The 20,082-nt window shown below is 38.4% G+C and overlaps 1 protein-coding gene across 3 annotated transcripts in view; it reads right to left on the reverse strand.

Annotated features, from left to right (window-relative positions):
* The window catches only part of MACROD2 (mono-ADP ribosylhydrolase 2), a 1,339,842-nt gene that overhangs the window by 672,329 nt on the left and 647,431 nt on the right, over positions 1–20,082 (reverse strand). The window lies entirely within an intron of this gene.

Consider the following 20,082-nt stretch of genomic DNA (forward strand, 5'->3'; position numbering starts at 1 on the left):
ATTGCACACTGGCCTGCTTGCATGTGCAGGGGTGTGTGTGTGTGCGCGCATGTGCAGCAGGAGGGCATTAAATTATGGGTCTGTGCATGCACACACAACACCCTTTTGGCACCCAAGCAAAAAAAAGGTTTGCCATTACTGGTATATAGTATACACATTATATACCATGCACAAACATACACACACACACTATGTCCAGTAGGGGAGGGGCTGCTGAAAAAGGACATTATTTCAAAATTTTCAAAACAGATAAAAAAGCTTGAAATTAAAGGGAAAAAAGTAAACTTTTAAATGAGAAATTCATGGAACTGGTTATAAAAAATGAGAACATACTGGGATATTTCTTTGATATCCGAAATGAATATAAAAATAGATTTAATGTTATTTAAAATGGACAGTCCTAATTATTCATTGTGTTATGCATTATATATTATTCTACCAGATTATTTTTAATAAATTCATCTTTTAAGCTAACTGTGCTTGTAAATATGTTTCTTAAATCCTCAAACTAACTATAGGAAGCAAGATTTAATATATCTAATGTTAGTGCAATAAAAAAACAATAAGTTTGCATAAGAAATATGCTCAGGGTTTTTTTTAATGAACCGACTGGGACTGAATACAATAATTCTAATTCACTTTAAACAATTATAAGGGACAATTCTGTCAAGTCTATTAATATTAAAAGTTTCTGATAATTACTTTAGTTTGGAACTCCAATTAAACTAAGTGGTTAGATTTGTAAGCTATACATGGTAAAATTCACTTCTAGTTATGGTCCTTCAGGCCTTATCAACATTACATCCATAATTATAGTTTGAATGGTAATTATACTTAATTATTCAGTTCAAAAGGAAATAATTTTCTCTTTTTCATAGTTAGTTATTTAGGCCATAGATAAAATGCTTGGAGCATATCTTATAATAATAGTAAAAAAAAAAAAAACCTCTTGACACAATGTATTTCATTAGCTAGTTTTTTTTAAATGTTAATGAATTCCAACAATGGTAAAATTATTCAAGTAAATCAAATCTGTCATTTCTTCATTTGAGAAGTTCTTCAGCGTCCTGATTGGTGGCTCTTCCTTTTTAGAATTTCCTCCGCAAGGAAGTCTAGCTAGCAGTTTATATCGCTAATTAACACCCTTCTCGACAGAACTTTTTTGCAACTAAAGCAGTAGCTTTTTGTCATATTTCTACTTTGCTGCACTGCATAAATCAGTGTAGAACTTCTTGTTCTTTGGACTCTAGTGGTTTTTGTTTTCAGTTCCAAACGTGTAGATACATGGATGGATAGATGGGGAGAGGGAGAGGGGGAAAGAGGGAGAGGGAGAGAGATAGAAACACTTTTCTTTTTTAATTTTTGAAAATTATTGTTAGAGTTTTTGGGATTAACGTACAAAAAATATTTAACCCTGCTGTTCTGTTCGGGTCGTATGTGACCCGAAAGCCATGTTTGAGTACCTGTAAAAAAATTTCCCTGCATATCTGAAACTTGAAATTTCATGACTTTTCATCATTTCAGGGGTTCTCTCTATGAGAACTTTTTTTGGGGGGTGGGGGGCTTAGTTTTTGCTGGGCAAAAAAAGGCACACTTCTTCTGTTCCCGAGTCACCCTGACCCGGACCGAAAACTCTTCATTTGCAGTGCTTATGTTTGGTCTTTTTGAAAGCTTTTTTCACTTGGAAAGTAGTCTGAACATTTCTGCACACAATGATATGAAAACTGAAATGAAAAAAGTAAATCTTATTGGTTTGTTTTGCTGATATAATGCATGCCCTCCGTTTTTGTGAATTCTTTTTCAATTTCTGGATAGTTTTGCTTGCAAAATGCATTCTATCTTACTGAGGTTGGTGTGGGATTGGTAGCTTGAACATTTCTGAATATAAGAAAAATATAAAGAAACTGAAATAAATGATTCTTACTGGTTTTTTAACATCAGAAATAAGCCCCCCCCCCTCGGCTGCTTGCAACCATTTTCACTTTATATTTACGCAGGCTTCAAATCCAAAATATTTTTAATATCTTATGCATTCATTTACTCATTTTAACATGGCTGATCATCATAAAAATATTTGTGGGGGTGGAGGAAAAAATTTTCTGGGCAAAAAAAAAATTACGTTGACTGTTTCGGGTCATATAGACCCGGACCAAAATGATTTTTTTTAGGTACTTGAATTTGGTCTTTTTGAAAACTTTTTCCACTGGAAAACTAGTTTGAACATTTATGAACATAATGATATGAAAATTGAACTGAAAAAATTGAGGCTTATATTTTTATTTTGATCAAAAAGCCCCTCCCCCCATGCTTTCTGAATTTTTTGTCAATTTATATTTTTTTAGGCTACAAATCTCTAAGGAATATTCCCCCAAAAGTTTTGATATACTAAATTGAACAATCCTAAACATAAGAAAAATAGAAATTAACTGAAAAAAATGATTCTTATTGGTTTATTTTTGAATATAATACCATATTGTTTTATACTCGAGTATAAGCCTACTCGAGTATAAGCCTATTTGAGTATAAGCATGGGGGCCCATTTATGAGCAAAATAAACCAATAAGGATCAATTTTTTTCAGTTTAATTTTCATATCATTATGTTCAGAAAGGTTCAAGCTACCAATCCCACACCAACTTTAGTAAAATAGAATTTAGTAAAATAAAATAGAATTTTGCAGGCAAAATTATCAATAAACCCAAAAGTTTTGATATACTAAATTGAACAATCCTAAATATAAGAAAAATAGAAATGAACTGAAAAAAATGATTCTTATTGGTTTATTTTTGAATATAAGAAAGAGGAAGAGTAAGTCCGAATCCGATCGAACACTTGTAAGAGCTCATATTATGACTTACAAAGTGGCACTCAAGGCAGCAAGATGCGCGTATGATGCCACCTTGATTGCATCAGCGGAATCCCACCCGGCCGCTCTGTTTAGGGTAACCCGCTCCCTTATTAACCAGGGGGGAGTTAGGGAGCCCTTGCAGAGTAGTGCCGAGGATTTTAACATGTTTTTCGCTGATAAAATTGCTCGGATTCGAGCGGATCTCGACTCCAATTGTAAAACAGAGTCAACTGACAACGAGTCAGTCGAGGTGACTGGGGCTAAACGTCTTTGTCCATCTGTCTGGGAGAAGTTTGACTTAGTGACACCTAAGGGAGTGGGCAAGGCCATTGGAGCTGTGTGTTCCACCACCTGTCTACTGGATCCGTGTCCCTCTTGGTTGGTTTCGGTCAGTCGAGAGGTGACACGGAGCTGGGTCCGGGAGATTGTCAACGCCTCCTTGGGGAGTGGGTCCTTTCCGGCTCCTTATAAGGAGGCACTTGTGCGCCCCCTCCTCAAGAAGCCTTCCCTGGACCCAGCCATACTCAATAACTACCGTCCAGTCGCCAACCTTCCCTTTATGGGGAAGGTTGTTGAGAAAGTGGTGGAACTTCAGCTCCAGCGGTCCTTGGAAGAAGCCGATTATCTAGGTCCTCAACAGTCTGGATTCAGGCCCGGCTACAGCACGGAAACTGCTTTGGTCGCGTTGATGGATGATCTCTGGCGGGCCCAGGACAGGGGCTTGTCCTCTGTCCTGGTGCTTCTTGACCTCTCAGCGGCTTTCGATACCATCGACCATGGTATCCTTCTGCACCGACTAGAGGGGTTGGGAGTGGGAGGCACTGTTCTTCAGTGGTTCTCCTCATACCTCTCTGGTCGGTCGCAGTCGGTGTTAGTAGGGGATCAGAGGTCGACCTCTAGGTCTCTCCCTTGTGGGGTGCCTCAGGGGTCGGTCCTCTCCCCCCTGCTATTTAATATCTACATGAAACCTCTAGGTGAGATCATCCAAGGGCATGGGGTGAGGTATCATCAATACGCCGATGATACCCAGTTATACATCTCCACCCCATGTCCAGCCAACGAAGCAGTGGAAGTGATGGGCCGGTGCCTGGAGGATGTTAGGGCCTGGATGAGTGTCAACAAGCTCAAACTCAACCCAGACAAGATGGAGTGGCTGTGGATCTTACCTCCCAAGGACAACTCCATCTGTCCGTCCATTACCCTGGGGGGAGAATCACTGGCCCCCTCAGAGAAGGTTCGCAACTTGGGCGTCCTCCTCGATCCACAGCTCACATTAGAGAAACATCTTTCAGCTGTGGCGAGGGGGACGTTTGCCCAGGTTCGCCTGGTGCACCAGTTGCGACCCTACTTGGACCGGGAGTCACTGCTCACGGTCACTCATGCCCTCATCACCTCGAGGCTTGACTACTGTAACGCTCTCTACATGGGGCTACCTTTGAAAAATGTTCGGAAACTTCAGATCGTGCAGAATGCAGCTGCGAGAGCAATCATGGGCTTTCCCAAATATGCCCATGTTACACCAACACTCCGCAATCTGCATTGGTTGCCGATCAGTTTCCAGTCACAATTCAAAGTGTTGGTTATGACCTATAAAGCCCTTCATGGCACCGGACCAGATTACCTCAGGGACCGCCTTCTGCTGCACGAATCCCAGCGACCAGTTAGGTCCCACAGAGTGGATCTTCTCCGGGTCCCGTCAACTAAGCAATGTCGCCTGGCGGGACCCAGGGGAAGAGCCTTCTCTGTGGCGGCCCCGGCCCTCTGGAACCAACTCCCCCCAGAGATTAGAACTGCCCCCACCCTCCTTGCCTTTCGTAAACAACTTAAAACCCACCTCTGCCGCCAGGCATGGGGGAATTGAGATCCTCTTTCCCCCTAGGCCTTTACAATTCTATGCATGATATGTATGTATGTATGTTTGGTTTTTATATTAATTGATTTTTAATCATCAATACCAAATTACTATTGTACACTGTTTTATTGTCACTGTTAGCCGCCCCGAGTCTCTGGAGAGGGGCGGCATACAAATCCAATAAATAAATAAATAAGTAAATATCGTTTTATACTCGAGTATAAGCCTACTCGAGTATAAGCCTATTTGAGTATAAGCATGGGGGCCCATTTATGAGCAAAATAAACCAATAAGGATCATTTTTTTCAGTTCAATTTTCATATCATTATGTTCAGAAAGGTTCAAGCTACCAATCCCACACCATCTTTAGTAAAATAGAATGCATTTTGCAGGCAAAATTATCAATAAACCTAAAAAAAAATCACAAAAACGGGGGGGGTAGGCACATTTATGTGCAAAATAAACCAATAAGGATTAATTTTTTCAGTTCAATTTTGATTCCATTGTGTGCAGAAATGTTCAAATCTGTTTCCAGGTGAAAAAAGCTTTCAAAAAGACCAAATATAAGTACCTAAAATGATCAATTTGCAGTCCGGGTCAAATAGACCCGGGAACATAAGATTAGGGAGTTTTTTTGAACAGAACAGCAGGATTAAATGAACAATCCTTCAAAATAGTGGGATCGTTGCAGTTTCTGGCCAGCCAAGATCTGAACCTGGTGAGTGATTGTGGCTTCTCTCACTACTGCTTCCAGAAAATGAGCAGCAATCGGCGTCAGGGTTTTATTAATAGTAGCAGACATTCAGGGATGGGATTGCAAGGGAGGTCAATATGAAACTGCCACTTAAGAGAAAATATGGAAAACATAGATCAGCTTCCCATTACCCAGAAAGAAATGTGGGGAAAGAAGGGTTTGTACCTGAGGAAGGTAAACTCAAGGATTCTGTCAGCTTTTGGTAACAGATGCAGTTCCTGAGTTATGGTAAAGAGTCCTAGCAGTATAGAATCTATTAAGAATCTGATTAGTGTCAGCCAAGTTCATGCCTTGAGGAAGCCTGCTAGTCAGCAACTTTTGCCTAAGGTCCTACCCCTAGGTTCACTCAGCTTCTGCTCTTCTCATTCTTTCTTTCTTTTTTTTACACAGGTTCTTTTCTCCACATTGCTCATCAGGAGGACATCTTTACAGGTACAGTACAGGTTGTGCTCATCTCAAGATTGGTTGCTTAGCGACCAAATGAAGTTATGGCGGATTCCCCCAAAAGCTACGTACAAGACAGTTTCAGAGTTCTGATGTCTGCAGACACATTCACAGTCACATAACTATATCTCAAGCTTTTGGCTACCACACCACCTTATAGCCATTTGCAGCATTCTGCTGTCTATAATTTTTTTTGCTGGTTTCCAGCTTTTTGCCCTAGCTTTTGTCAAAAAAGAAGAAGAATACATTGATTCAGTTAATGACTGTGGAGTTCTCTTAATGACTGCCATTAAAATGGTATAAAATCAGCCTCGGCTTATGACCATCATGACTTTTGACCAAAATTCTGTGCTCCATTAAAGTCAGAAACTGTAGACAGGCTTTGCTTTAAAATCTTTTTCTTTGACATTATTTATGTCATGTCTGACCTATAATACTTCTTCCTATAATACTTCTTCTATAATACCTGTTTGTGATGCATTGCTCGATAAAAGCCATGGTGATGCAGTGGTTAGAATGCAGTATTGCAAGCTAAGTCTGCCCACTGACAGCAGTTAGATCACTGGCTCAAAGTTGACTCATTCTTCCAGCCTTCTGAGGTTGTCAAAATGAGGACTCAGATTGTTGGGGGCAATAGGCTAACTCTGTAAACCACTTAGTAAAGGCTGCAAAGCACGATGAAGTGATATTTAGTTTAAGTGCTATTGGTGCTGCTATTGTTCTTTCTCTGGCCTCATTCTCTGCTTCCATAATAGCTGGATAACTGCTCTAGCCACCCTCATCTACAGGGCCCTTTAAAGAGAGGAAGTTAGAAATTCCTGTACGAATTCCTGTATGAACAACAATTGACTGTTTTCCTGCAGTTCTAACTAATGGGAATATCACCTTTTCCCCATTATAACCAAGGAAATTTATGATGTCATAAAATGCTTTCATGTTTCCTGTCCCAATGCAATGCCATATGCAACCCAAAGTCTTTTTCCCCTAACCTTTAGTGTTTCCTCCTGTTATGATTCCTAAAAAACCGACAGCACAGTTTCCTGTTATTTTGAATACAGAATACAGATACAAACTATAGTGTAATTCTTTAGAGTAGGCATCTAGATTTTTTTAAAAAAATATATAGACTCTCCCCTCCTTTCCAAATTACACCATACAGTATTTGTTTGCCCATATGAGTGATATGATCATATCCACGTGGCAAGCAGCTTCTCTATATAAAAAAATAGTGCTTCCTTGACAATCCTTATCCCAGGGAAAGCTAAAGAGTGGCCAATCTATTTTAACCACAGAGAGAGACTTAAATTGCTAGAGCAAAATAACAAGGTGATCTTTGTTCAATTCAATGTAAAAGTTCACGCCCAGCTACTAGGAAGTCTAACACTGCAGCTCTGCCAATGTCACTGTCTAATTATTGGCTGTGAAGTTAATGTGGGAAAACTTGGCTTTCATTTCTCTGTTCGGAAGGCAAGGTTTATGATTCAGATTATGATTTTCACTGTCAGACCCTATTTTTACATGGCTCCCTGTGGACTTGCCTATCACCTTCCTCACAGCTGTAAAATAATGTGTGTATGCCCTGGGTAATCAATATGCATCACCAACCATCTCCAACCAATTTTGCAAAGCAAAAATGAATTTGCATAAACATATGAAGAAAGCAAATGTAGCATCATAAAATAAGACTAATTATAGACACACTCCAGAATCACAGATTCTGTGATAGTTCTAAGGTGCATAAAAATGTTTCAGAACCAGGCATGAATCTTCTACTGTTGAAACTAAACTCAGGGTGCATTTGATCTACAATTACCTGCAAATAAATTCCAATGTATTCAGTAGGATTTACTTCTACATAAACATTCATAGTCGTGTTGTGCCTTACGCCTTCTCTTTTTCCTTCTCCTTGCAGTACAAAGTATTTTAGCATGCTTTAATCCATAATCCATGCAAGCCCGCAAAAGGAAATAGAAACAGTACAGTAATGCTCTGTACTGGCATAAAACCATATGAGGAAAAACCAAGCATAACATGATTAAGACATAAGTTACTTGCTTTTTTCAAAGCACAAAATTAAGGGAGTGCAAAACCCAGATAGGGCCTAAGATATAGGCCATTATTTTTAGTCTCAGACTGGAGTTTTTTATGCTGTAAACTTGCATATCAAATTCTCACTGTAATGGCAATGGTGCTGTTTCAGTATAAAAGCACAAGTTTACATGAGAAATTTTGTTTACCTTCTCCCTCTCCCCCTTCTCTTTTTCTCTCTTTCTCACAAGATCTGAAACAAGGCAGATTCTAAACAGAAGATAGACAGATAGATACAGTAATGGGCAACCACATTTTTTACTGCCACACTGTGGGTGTGGCTTATTTTGTGGGTGTGGCTTAATGGTCATGTGACTGGGCAGGAGTGGCTTGCTGGCCATGTGACCAGGTGGGAGTGGCTTGAACGATTATCATCGTTCAAGTGAACTGTTAAGTCCTCAACTTACAACCTTACCAGTATTGCTCGCTGGGGTGACAATTTGCCTTGCATTTCCCATGCTCTCCTTCCTGCGTCGACCCCCGCCTCAAGCTGGGTAGCTAGGCGAATGGGTGCTGCCAGATGCATAAATGCTGCCAGCGCCGCTTCCACCCACGCCTTCTGAAGGGGAGGCGTGAGGCTGGAGGGGAGCCGGGCAGGAGATAGGGAAGTTCTTCCAAGGCCAGGAAGGAGGAAAACGGAACGTAGATGCAGCAGCAGCAGCAGGAAAAAAAGGAGAGACCAGCCGAGACCAGTAATTAAGAAGTGACAGCTGCTGATCAGCTGGAGCTGTGCACGCACATTCATTTTCACCAGTGGAACTGTGTTCCACCCCGTCCTGCCTGCTGCCCAACTCTGGATGGATAGATGATAGAGAGAGAGAGAGAGAGAGACAGACAGACAGACAGACAGACAGACAGACAGACAGACAGACAGACAGACAGACAGACAGACAGATAGATAGATTTTATATGATGGATGGATGGATGGATGGATGGATGGATGGATGGATGGACGGGTGGACAGTCAGATAGATATACAGATATACAAATATACAAATATACAGATGGATATATTACTTCTGAGTTCTAAATAAGTTCTAAATTATTAGCTTCAGTGAAAATTAGATGTGTAAATTAAGTATTCAGAATGATAGTTTCCTAGACTATAAAACTATTAATATCCCACCCAATATAAAAATATAATTGAAGGCCTTCCTCTATATTTTAGTGAACATTTTTTATTAAAAATATAGGATTGACTAACAGACAGTCTGGAGAGAAAGCAATGAATTAAATGCAGTATATTTTAAAAGAAATGCAGGTAGTCCTTGACTTATAACCACAATTGAGCCTGGAATTTTAAACAAATTGCATGGTATTTAAGTGAACTCATGTGATCATTAAGTGAAGGCAATCTTCTACTAGAAATCAGCCAAAGAAACCCAAAAAAACAACCCCAAACAATTTTTTAATTACATGACCACAGGATCCTGCAACCAGTTGTAAATCTGTCTAAAATGTGATCACACGATTAGAGGGAAGCTGCAGCAGGTTGGAGTGCAGACCAAGAAGCAGTTGGAATTGCGGCCATATAATGAAATTCCAGAAATGACCATGTTCCCAGCATCTGCACTGACTTGTGGTCCTGGTGGCTGCTTCTGGAATTGCTCCATGTAACCAAATGATAAAGCAATGCAAGGCTCCAGACCTCTTCAAAAGATAAGTAAGAAGGAGTGAGGTGGAAATCATGCCTAAGGTCTGCCAAGCCCTGGTAAGAGGCCCAAGGGTTGTGGGGTCCCTGAGTGGCTGGAAGTAGAGCACAGGGCATTTCAGGAAGTGGGGGATGCCTTGGAAGGCACGGGGCAAGCAGGTTTGGGACAGCTCTTGGCCCCCATGGCCTCTGCTTTCCTGAGGAACTCTGGGCTCCACTGAACAAACTTTGACTTTGTTTAAAGAATCCAACAGGGAGACCAGGGATGGAGACATTAAGTGAGGCCATCTTGCTTAATAGCCATCACAACATGCAATTATAATGGGCAAATTCCATTAAAGTCATATGTCAAGAAGTACCTGTACAGTATTTTTTAAGTCCATTATAACTTTGAATGGTTGTTAAATGACCAGTTATTAAGTGAATATCATCTACAAAGCTAAAGACAGAAAATATAACTTGCAGAAAATATGCTAGATTTTTTTAAAAACATCACGTTGTAATCATATATACCTGAAAGTTATTTTGTCAGTCATTTTAGTTCAATGCAAAGCAAACAAACCATTGACTAGAATGAAAATTTGACAGGATTTGGTAAATGTACAGCGGACTTATATTCCAATAGGAAGATATATTGGCACTTAAAAAAAAATCTTATTAAAATTAAGGTCTATAGGGCGGGACCATTAGGAGCCATTAGGAGCCATTCCCCATGAGTGACTGTTATAAAACTTAATTAAGTTAATAATTATGTACTAGTAATTTAATCGTTAGCAACTGTCATGAAAGCACTAGCTATCCATTCCCACCAGAACATTGTCACTAAAAATGCCTTTTAGAAAGCCAATTTATACAATATGAACTCCATTTGCAGTTATGCACTTCTTTTCAATGGAAGCACAGCATGAGACAGCTCAAACAAAAAACAAGCCATGCTTCAGAGCAAAGCATCCATTCATCAGAACCCTGATGATTGGATTATTCTTGTATAGAGTGATGAAAAGGATAAGCAAACCTAAATGCCAGCACAAATTGCAAATGGCACCTGACTAGTGTTTAAGGGAGTGCATGGAAGAGCAGAGCACAACATGTAGTTTGCATTGGTGCTTACACAAAGTCAGCATGAGAATTTTAAACCCCTCAGACAGACAGGCAGTAGGTAGGAGGCAGGTAGGCGGGCAGGCAGGCAGGCAGGCAGGCAGGCAGACAGACAGACAGACAGACAGACAGATAATAGACAGACGTATATATATGTATTAACTGCTTTGGAAATGGCCCTGGGTTGGGCCGAGAGGCAAATAAGGAGCTGTGATGTTCCTTCAATACACCAGGGTGATTTGACTCAAAAATATGTAACCCTTCCCTGGTGCAGAGCTGAAGGGATTGGATACTGTAGCCTAGAGGATAATTCTCTGCCTTACAAGGCAAAGGTTGCAGGTTCAAGTCCCAGTGGGTATGGCTAGCTGATGAGGCCAAAATAAGGCCGAAATAGATCTATCCTAGTCTCCCTTAATTTTCAAATTCAGCAAAAAAATATGTGACATATATGTATATATGTATGTATATATGTATGTACACGCATATAGGTATACAGTACATACAGAGGAAGAGGGAGGGAGAGATAATTACCTATTCCCATAGTACGTGTATACCATGAATATCAAAACTATTATATTAAGGTTGGATTCTTTCTCTCTCTAATATCTAGTTTTCTATTCCAAAAGACTCTTTTTGCATAGAACAACATTCCTTACTCTGGAGACTCAATATATGATGAGGTACAGCTCAAATATTTGATTAGCAGTTGAGGAAGAACTGAGAGATATTTTGCTACCTGAAGCCACTACTACAAGGCAAGGTGCCTAACAGCCACATCAATCTAATTATATTGATAGATGAGACAACAAATCCCACAAGTGCCTCTCTTCCTCTCTGGCAGTAAAAACTAAATGTTTATAAAAGCACAAATCAATGAAGACCAAAATCACTTGTTTGTGGGAGGTACCTCACTCTGCTCTCATGATAAGATTCCCATTCCTGTCCACAAAATAGATTTATTTCATTTACCTCTATATAAATTATATTAAATTCTATAAATTCACATCCCTTCTTCTACTGCTTATATGCTATTCAAAAATTTGTTTAAAAGATACAAAGTATTTTAGAAAGTATTTCCTTCTAAGAGTCACAAGACCTCTTATTTTAACATGAAAGATATCTTTCCTTCCATTTGCTGAAACAAAATATGATGTATTTTGTGTTGAAAGAATAAAGGCAGAAAGGATGTTTAAAGGCAAACAAACACCCACTTAACATTAATGACTTTTGTCAGCATACCACCAGTGTGCTGCATGATGAACGGCTCTTAAAGATGGAGTATTAATAGTGCCATTGTTTACTAATCACTGAACTAAGAGGAACTCTTAATCTTGATCTACTGCCTTTTAACTCTGAGGAAATATCAACTATTTCTCATAACAAAAGACACTGAGATAAGCCTGCAGAAAGAGCTTCAATGTGGAATGAAAAGATCCTTAATGACCAAAGTTGTTTCTGTGCTATGATGCATCCCATTAACACATTTTTGATGGAAGGATGGGAGATGAATGCATAAGAAAAGAGCTGCCAGCTATTTTATTTCTAAATAAACCATCACACAAAAAAACAGTGCCGATGAGATTAGTAAACAGCACCATGGTTCTTTTATGAGTCTAGAGCAGAGTGTCAGTCCGAAGCCATCGTTGACTTGGAGACTTTGGCCTGCCACACTTTATGCTTTAGAACATATTCTTGCTGTGGGAACTTGGGAGGAGTTGTTCCATGAGGGATATAGAAATGTAGCCATAAAAAATTCCTTCTAGGTTCTCAAGGTCATCCTTTGTTCAGCACATGCCAGGAAGTTGATGGGAGTACCAGACACAGTGGCAAAAGATGACTAGTCAATGTGATGAACTTGTGGGGATGGGAACAGGGGAATGAACCTTAAACTGGTTGGAGAAATTCTCATAGCTTTAGATTCGAGTTTCTCACAGATGTGCCAACATGGCTCTGTTAATAAAGGAACGTTGAGGAATGCTGTGTCTCAGACTCTGATTTATATTTGGAAGCTATTTGGAACCCTGACACAGAGGTCTCAAACTCATGTCGTCATGGCATCGTCACATGATGTATCGTGACTTTTCCTCCCTTTGCTAAATCAGACATGGGCATGGGCAGTGCGTGATGCATCGACCCATAGTTTGACAGCCCTGGTCTAGAGTCTAAATTATTAGTAATTCTAAGTTATTAGTAATTCTGTTACATCATTTTAGCCATTGTTATCCACTACAGGATGAACAGCTCTTCCACATGTTTCCAACCTATATGATCCTGAGCTTTCTTTTGCTAACTGCATCTGCAATACTTGCTGATGTCATCAGTCCATCTTGTTTTAGGTCTCCTTCATGGATGATTTTTATCAAGTGGAATCCATTCTATGACTGCCTTGGTCCATCTGCCATCAGTTCTTCTTGCTTTATGGTTTCCCCAGAATTCGTGGGAAATATTTAGAATTTCCTAAACTGATAATCCTCAACCATAGTTCCCTCTTCTCCCCTATATGAATTATCTATGATTAAATGGCATTTATTCAGGACCAGTAATGAAACTGCAACCTCAAGCCTGAAACTTTATATTTAGAAGATTTGTTACTTGCTTTTTATCGAAACCAAAAGATATGGCTATTTTATTTGGAAGATGTGGATATTTACACTCTGAGATTACTATACTTGGAATTCTAAAACAGCAATAGAAAAAAAGGCATTATGAGGGTAGTCCTTGATTCACAAGCACAATAGATCCCAAACTTGATTCCAGGACACCACAGCCATCATTAATAGATGTTAGTTGCCAAGTATCTGAATTTTGACCATAGTTACCAAGCATCTAAATTTTGACCAAGGGGATATTGCAACAGTCGTAAATATGAAAAACGGTCATAAGCCACTTTTTTCAGTGCAGTTGTAACTTTGAACAGTCACTTAATGAATGACCTTGAGGACTACCATACTTTTATAGAGAACATATAAATGAGCACTATTCCTTGTGTTCATGATGGGCCTGTTGGTTTTCAGTATAAGCTTAGTATATCCTTGTTACTTATGGAAGCTGCTATATATGATCAATTTCCTCTCTATAAGTATCAGAATGCCTTATATATGCATAGGAGAAAACACACACACAGTTAACTTCCTTTAAGCAACAACTTTATATACTGCCTTAAACTCAGCTGCAACTCAGAGATAAAACAGCAAATACCAGGCAAGCAATGGAAGCTGTTCTCCTGAGATTTTTGTGAATGCAAAACCCGGCTACCCTATTTTTATGATGTGCTATTCACCTCCCATGAGAAAGTGTAACAGCGACTATTTTGCAAAATACATAGCCATATAAATGTGATATATTTATCATGTAATTCACAGAGACATTCACATTCAAAATATAACAAACATTTTAAACTCTATGCCTGTATTAAAATATTAAACAATGAAGTACAATGAAGAGCAGTGGGGAAAAAATGAATTCATTTTGCTTCAGCAAGCAATTCTGCCATAAAAACGAAACAAACAAATAGAAAATAACCCAGGGCCATTATAGACTAATACAATTCTAAAATGTCCTCTAAATTAAAAAGAAACAAAGTTTTTTTAAAAAGAACTCAGAGAGACTCTCTAACATACAACCCAAATAATATCCCAGGGGTACAAATTCCATAGGCACAGGCAGTTATCCAAAATGTCTCCCCACTTACTCTTCGCCGTGCCATTTAACTATTTGTGCACAGGGGTGGGTTCCATTTACCTTCCCTATCAGTTTGCAATGTGACGGAAGTGCTCATTGCATTGCAATGGAAGTGCTCCTTTGTATTGTGCAAAACACCCACAAATGACTCTCTATGTATGCACAGAAGCTTTTGCACATGCACAGATGCTTTTTTCCAAACCACGGTGATGAGAGGACCAGTTTGGGAGCGTGGCCCACCGATCATCACTGCCGGTTCAGGGAATGGCAGTAAATTTCCACTACCAAACCGATAACAACCCACCACTGCTTGTGCAAGCACTATATATGATATTGATATAAACTCTGGTGTGCAAATTACAAGGAAGTTTATTTCATTTCCATGGTAACCTTAAGATAACCTCCTTCCTGCCATCTCCTCTTTCCTCTCACCCATAACATTAACAGGACTCCAAACTCTGTAAGTGATTCTGTCTCTTTCTTATTTCCTTCAGATTGTTCTTCAACATTATTCAGGCTGCTCTTCAAAAAAGCTCCTCTCTCAGAATACTCTGTCCATCCATTCATCCCCCGTAGCAAAGGATAATCATGAAAGGAGGCCATCAGAGAGCTTCTTTATAACAAAGGGACAGTAGTGGGATAAATGATAAAAAGAGTGCAAGGCCACTCTGAGCACAAAAGGTGCTAAGGAAACTTATAATAATCAGTTTTCTTAGCCCCACAGATAGCATGATAATCTTCATAAAAATCTTTCCATCAACCATCCTAGGAGAGAAATACGAAAAGGCTCAGTTGATTATGCACTTCCGTTTTCCTTGTTGGGGAATTTGTTGTTTTTCTACTTATAGAAAAATGGGCCTTCTGACAATTTAGCTGAAGAGATACAACTATCTCTGGTATTACAGGGTAATCCAACAATTACGAAGGAAAAAGTCATTGTTCTCAGATGTGAGGCACAGATGTTAAGCACAGACTGCATGTTGAGTTTTTGGGCTTTTTTTGTTTTGTTTTGGAAATAGTGCAGCTTTTCTGTATTGGAGAAAGTTTTGGCATTCATATAGGAAACAGTAAATCACAAAAAGAGCCATAACTCATTCAAGCATCTCAATAGTTCACTTGTTGTTTGCAACAGATCTGAATAGCTAATTTGCATTGGCAAATGATGCACTGAATACATATTGCTGTTGAACTATAGAATAACCCAGCCGTGCATTTGATATCACAAACTTCTCAAATATAGTACAGAAATAACAAATACCCAACAAATACAAATGAGACAAGGCTCAGAAATTTCATGAATATGAAGTGGCTTGGATACTACTTGAAGTACCTCCCCAGTCCTTCTGTAGACATATGGGACTTTCCAAGACAAGAAAAATAGCATGAAATGTGGGAGTAGAAGTCGGGGCACCCAATTCAAATCCAGTCACTCTTCACCATAAAAATTCACTGGGTCACTGAAGCAGCCCAAACTACCTCATTTTTGTGGCATGGATGAAATGGAGGAATATCCTCAGGTAAATTCAGTTGAGTCCATAGATGAAGGGTAGGTTATAAATGTAACAAATGAAAAGTAACAATGTCTCAGACTATCAAAGTTGTACACTTTTTAATTTTTCCTACTAGTTACCATGGAAGTTAACATAAAACCCATCTAATCATCTAATCTCCTGGTCAGACCACACCTGGAGTACTGTGTTCAGTTCTGGTCACCACACTTCAAAAAAGACATTGAAACTCTGGAGAAGGTGCAGAAAAGAGCAACCAAAATGATCAGGGGTCTAGAAACCAAGACTTATGAAGAGAGACTGCGGGAACTGGGCATGGATAGCCTAGAGAAAAGGAGGGCCAGAGTAGACATGATAGCAGTCTACAGGTATACGAGGGGTTGCCACAGAGAGGAGGGGATCACTTTATTCTCCAGGGCACCGGAGGGCCGGACGAGGAACAACGGCTGGAAGCTGACCAAGGAGAGATTCAACCTGGAAATAAAGAAGAACTTCCTGACGGTCAGAACGATCAACCAGTGGAACAACCTACCAGCGGATGGATGGATAAATAAGTAAGTAAGTAAGTAAGTAAGTAAGTAAGTAAGTAAGTAAGTAAGTAAGTAAGTAAGTAAGTAAGTAAGTAAATAAATAAATAAATAGACTAGCTAAATTGCTATAAAATGCTGACTTTAAATTTACTACTCTGGATAACTTATTCCAAAATTTACAGAACATTTCTGGACATTTTTTCCCTATATGGTGCAAGTGAAGCTTTTGTCATCTTTTATTGTTTATTATGTGGTGGGAATCTATAGTCCAGTGATGGCAAATCTATGGCACAGGTGCCACAGGTGCCACATGGAGCTATACCTGCTGGCACATGAGCTGTTGCCCTAGCTCAGCCCCAGCATGCATGTGTGCACTGGCCAGCTGATTTTTAGCTTGCACGGAAGCTCTGGGAGGGCATTTTTAGTCTCCCTAGGCATTGAATTATGGGCGTGGGCACTCATGCAGGCACAATAGTGTGATTTATTTATTTATTAGATTTGTATGCCACCCCTCTCCGTAGACTCGGTGATGATGAGAATTATGTTCTAAACTATGTAGACACAGAGAGGTTTCTCACTCTGTTTGAAGATATTGCTAGGTATTTACTATTCATTTCAAAAAAATAAAGGGAACACTGCTTCCTAAGTGGACAATTTGATTTCACATAAGTTTGATTTACTTGGAGTTACATTGTGTTGTTTAAGTGTTCCCTTTATTTTTTTGAGCAGTGTACTTTGTGAAACTTTGTTAGTGGAGTATCTGTTCTTTAAAACTCGATTTCCTTGTGTCCAGTCCTATTGCTTTCAACCACTTCAAGTTGGTTCCTACTTGTAAATTGTTTAGCAATTATATCACTACTAAACAATCATGTGTGAAAGCTGCCTTATTCTTTAGCAACCCATAACTTATCCCTGAACAATATCGCTAAACAGCAAGACCCTGGGCCCATTGTGTCATAAAAAGCCATTGTGCTTTAAAGTCAATTTCAATTATTTCCAAATGACATTCCTTTTTTCACTTTTTCCTACTTTCTCTCTTCTCCTTAATTCTTTAACCTGAATTTCAACATTATGCATCAACATTTTTACTCTGAAGTCTTGTTACAGGCAAGTATGATTTCCAGTAGGGACACAAATTGAATGAATATTGTTCAAAAAAGTAAAATAGTTATTATCTTTATCTCTTCCCTGACATAAAACCTCATCCCACTATCTAAGGATTACTGTATTGGAATCCTGAATTGCAATGAGCTGCATCAGATTATGCAATCACACGTCTGAAGGCATTCAGAGAATCTCATTGAAAAGTGTATTGTATATTTCCTGTAAGAGCACCATCAAGGATAACTGGAATAGCTACTTCATCCACAATAAAAGAATTGTCCTATTATATTAAGGTGGGAACATTTCTGCATAGGCCAGCTACTTCCTGAAATGGAATGGAAGGTGCAATAAAATGATCTGAGACAGGCAATTTGGATTGCCTGAGAAAATGTCTCCCAGTGAGGAAAGAGATAAAGAGACTCTGCACTCTCGCTGACCACTCAAACTGGCCAATCAGAATTAATATGGTAGATTCCGAGCCTGAGATTGGTCAACTTTCCTACATACACTCAAACTGGAAATATTTGAAGTGAAACCCAAACTAGCTGTACCTCAGGAATGTAGCCAATGAAGCTCCTTTATGTATAGCCTGAATTTTCATCTACCAATAAATAAGTTAATATCAAACTCCTGGCTATGGGTAGAGTTAGCTTGCAATACAACATTCTAACCATTGTACCACAAGGAGTCCTGGTGCTTTACTTTTCTGAATTACACAGTTAAGGAAACAAATGGCTAATATTGGGAAAGCTACAAAAGAAGTGAGGAAATGACCATAAAGAGAGCAAATAGGATTATTCCAGCAAATATTGTAGGATGTACAAATGAAGTTATAAACACTTGAAAAGAATATTATAGCAGCAATATCGTTGATTGAATCTGTTATGAGACATTTAATTTTGTTTGAAGAAAGATAGAAGTAACTCTTTAACAGAATTATATTAATTATAATTACAATTATATATTAAATTAAATTATAAATTAAAGATTTAAAAATCAAATGATTTTTTAAAAAATATAATTTTATAATTAAGATACATTTATAAATTATATTTTAATTATACATTAAATATTTTTAATTAAAAATTAACTGTATATTGAAGACAATAAAGAGAAGAAAGTCATTATGTGGTCAGTGTAAAGGGGAAAGCTCTTATCTATTTTTGACTGAGTAGCCTAAATAATATCAGTTATTCTTTTGATAAATAAGATTTGGATTGTGATAACATTGTTCCATTATTTACTGATACTCAAATAAGAAATTTTTCAAAAAAAATCTGAAGAGTGTGCTTTAGGACAAAAATGTATCGGTATTGAATTACAGTATAGTATTTTCCACCCCTTCTAGTTATTTTATAAATAAGCTTCTTTTCCATGGGAACTTTTTTGAATCTTCTGTTCTTCATCTGATTCACTTCTGGATTCTCTGTACAAAGTTCAAGAAAAGGAGAGATGTAGCAATGATCAGATTTTCATGGTGACTGTTGCACGAAATATTATTTCTGTAGGAAACTGAACTTTTAGGGGTCTGACTGTTTCCTACCATCAAAAAACAAACAAACCCAAAACCCAGAAGGAATGGCAACAACCAGCTGTGATAATGTATTCAATTGCTTTCAAGTCCCAATCTCAAGACATGCAATGCAACTATTTCAATCATGCTAAGCAGTTTGGGTTAGATCAATGCTGAGATGGAAGACCATCTGAGAACTTTGAAGACGCTACATAATACTAATCTTATTTCAGAAATAAAACAGAACACAATTTGCCACAGAAATATATAAATAAGCAGGCCCAGTTCTCTAGGCAAGCAAACACTTTAAGATAGCCAACAATCTTTATTATATTTAATTATGTTACTAATAAATAATGCAAGTTGGAAAAAAATATCTGTATATGTATACTACAACATTATGTATCACTATCATAAGTCTATTATGTTCTTTGTTTAGTGGTTTTGTTTTAACACCCTTAAGTGGAGCTTGAGGGAAAAAGAAAACATATTTTTATTTTAATTCAAACCAGATGGCCTAAACCATGAGGTCTAAACAATTATTCCACAGGTCTTGAGGTCTAACAAATATTTCTAGAACAGTAGGGACCAAAACTGGAAAACAACTATGCCTAGATAAATTTCCTACAACAACAAATTCTCAATACCATCTTGACAGCCTGGTGACCACAATTCTGAAACAATTGTAAAATTATAGCACAAGCTTCAATATCAGAAGTTTTCGAAGAATACTCACTGACACCAGAGAAATCAAGAAGTATAAAGCACAATGCAAAAGCAGAACAATAGGGATTCTTATGTCGCAAATACTTTTTTTAAAATTACTGAAGCAGATATGTTTATTTTACAAACAGTCAAGTTTAGTTAGGATTATGTATATAAAATGTGGCAGAGGGAGAACAGTAAAGTGCAAGTATGGGGCACAACAAGCAATTACCTTTGAAGATACTATGCTATACAATAATAATATCTGTAATCTCAAAGGCCAGTCTGGTGTAGTGGTTTAAAGATC

Source organism: Erythrolamprus reginae, chromosome 1, assembly GCF_031021105.1.
Source record: "Erythrolamprus reginae isolate rEryReg1 chromosome 1, rEryReg1.hap1, whole genome shotgun sequence".
Classification (NCBI taxonomy): Eukaryota; Metazoa; Chordata; class Lepidosauria; order Squamata; family Dipsadidae; genus Erythrolamprus; species Erythrolamprus reginae.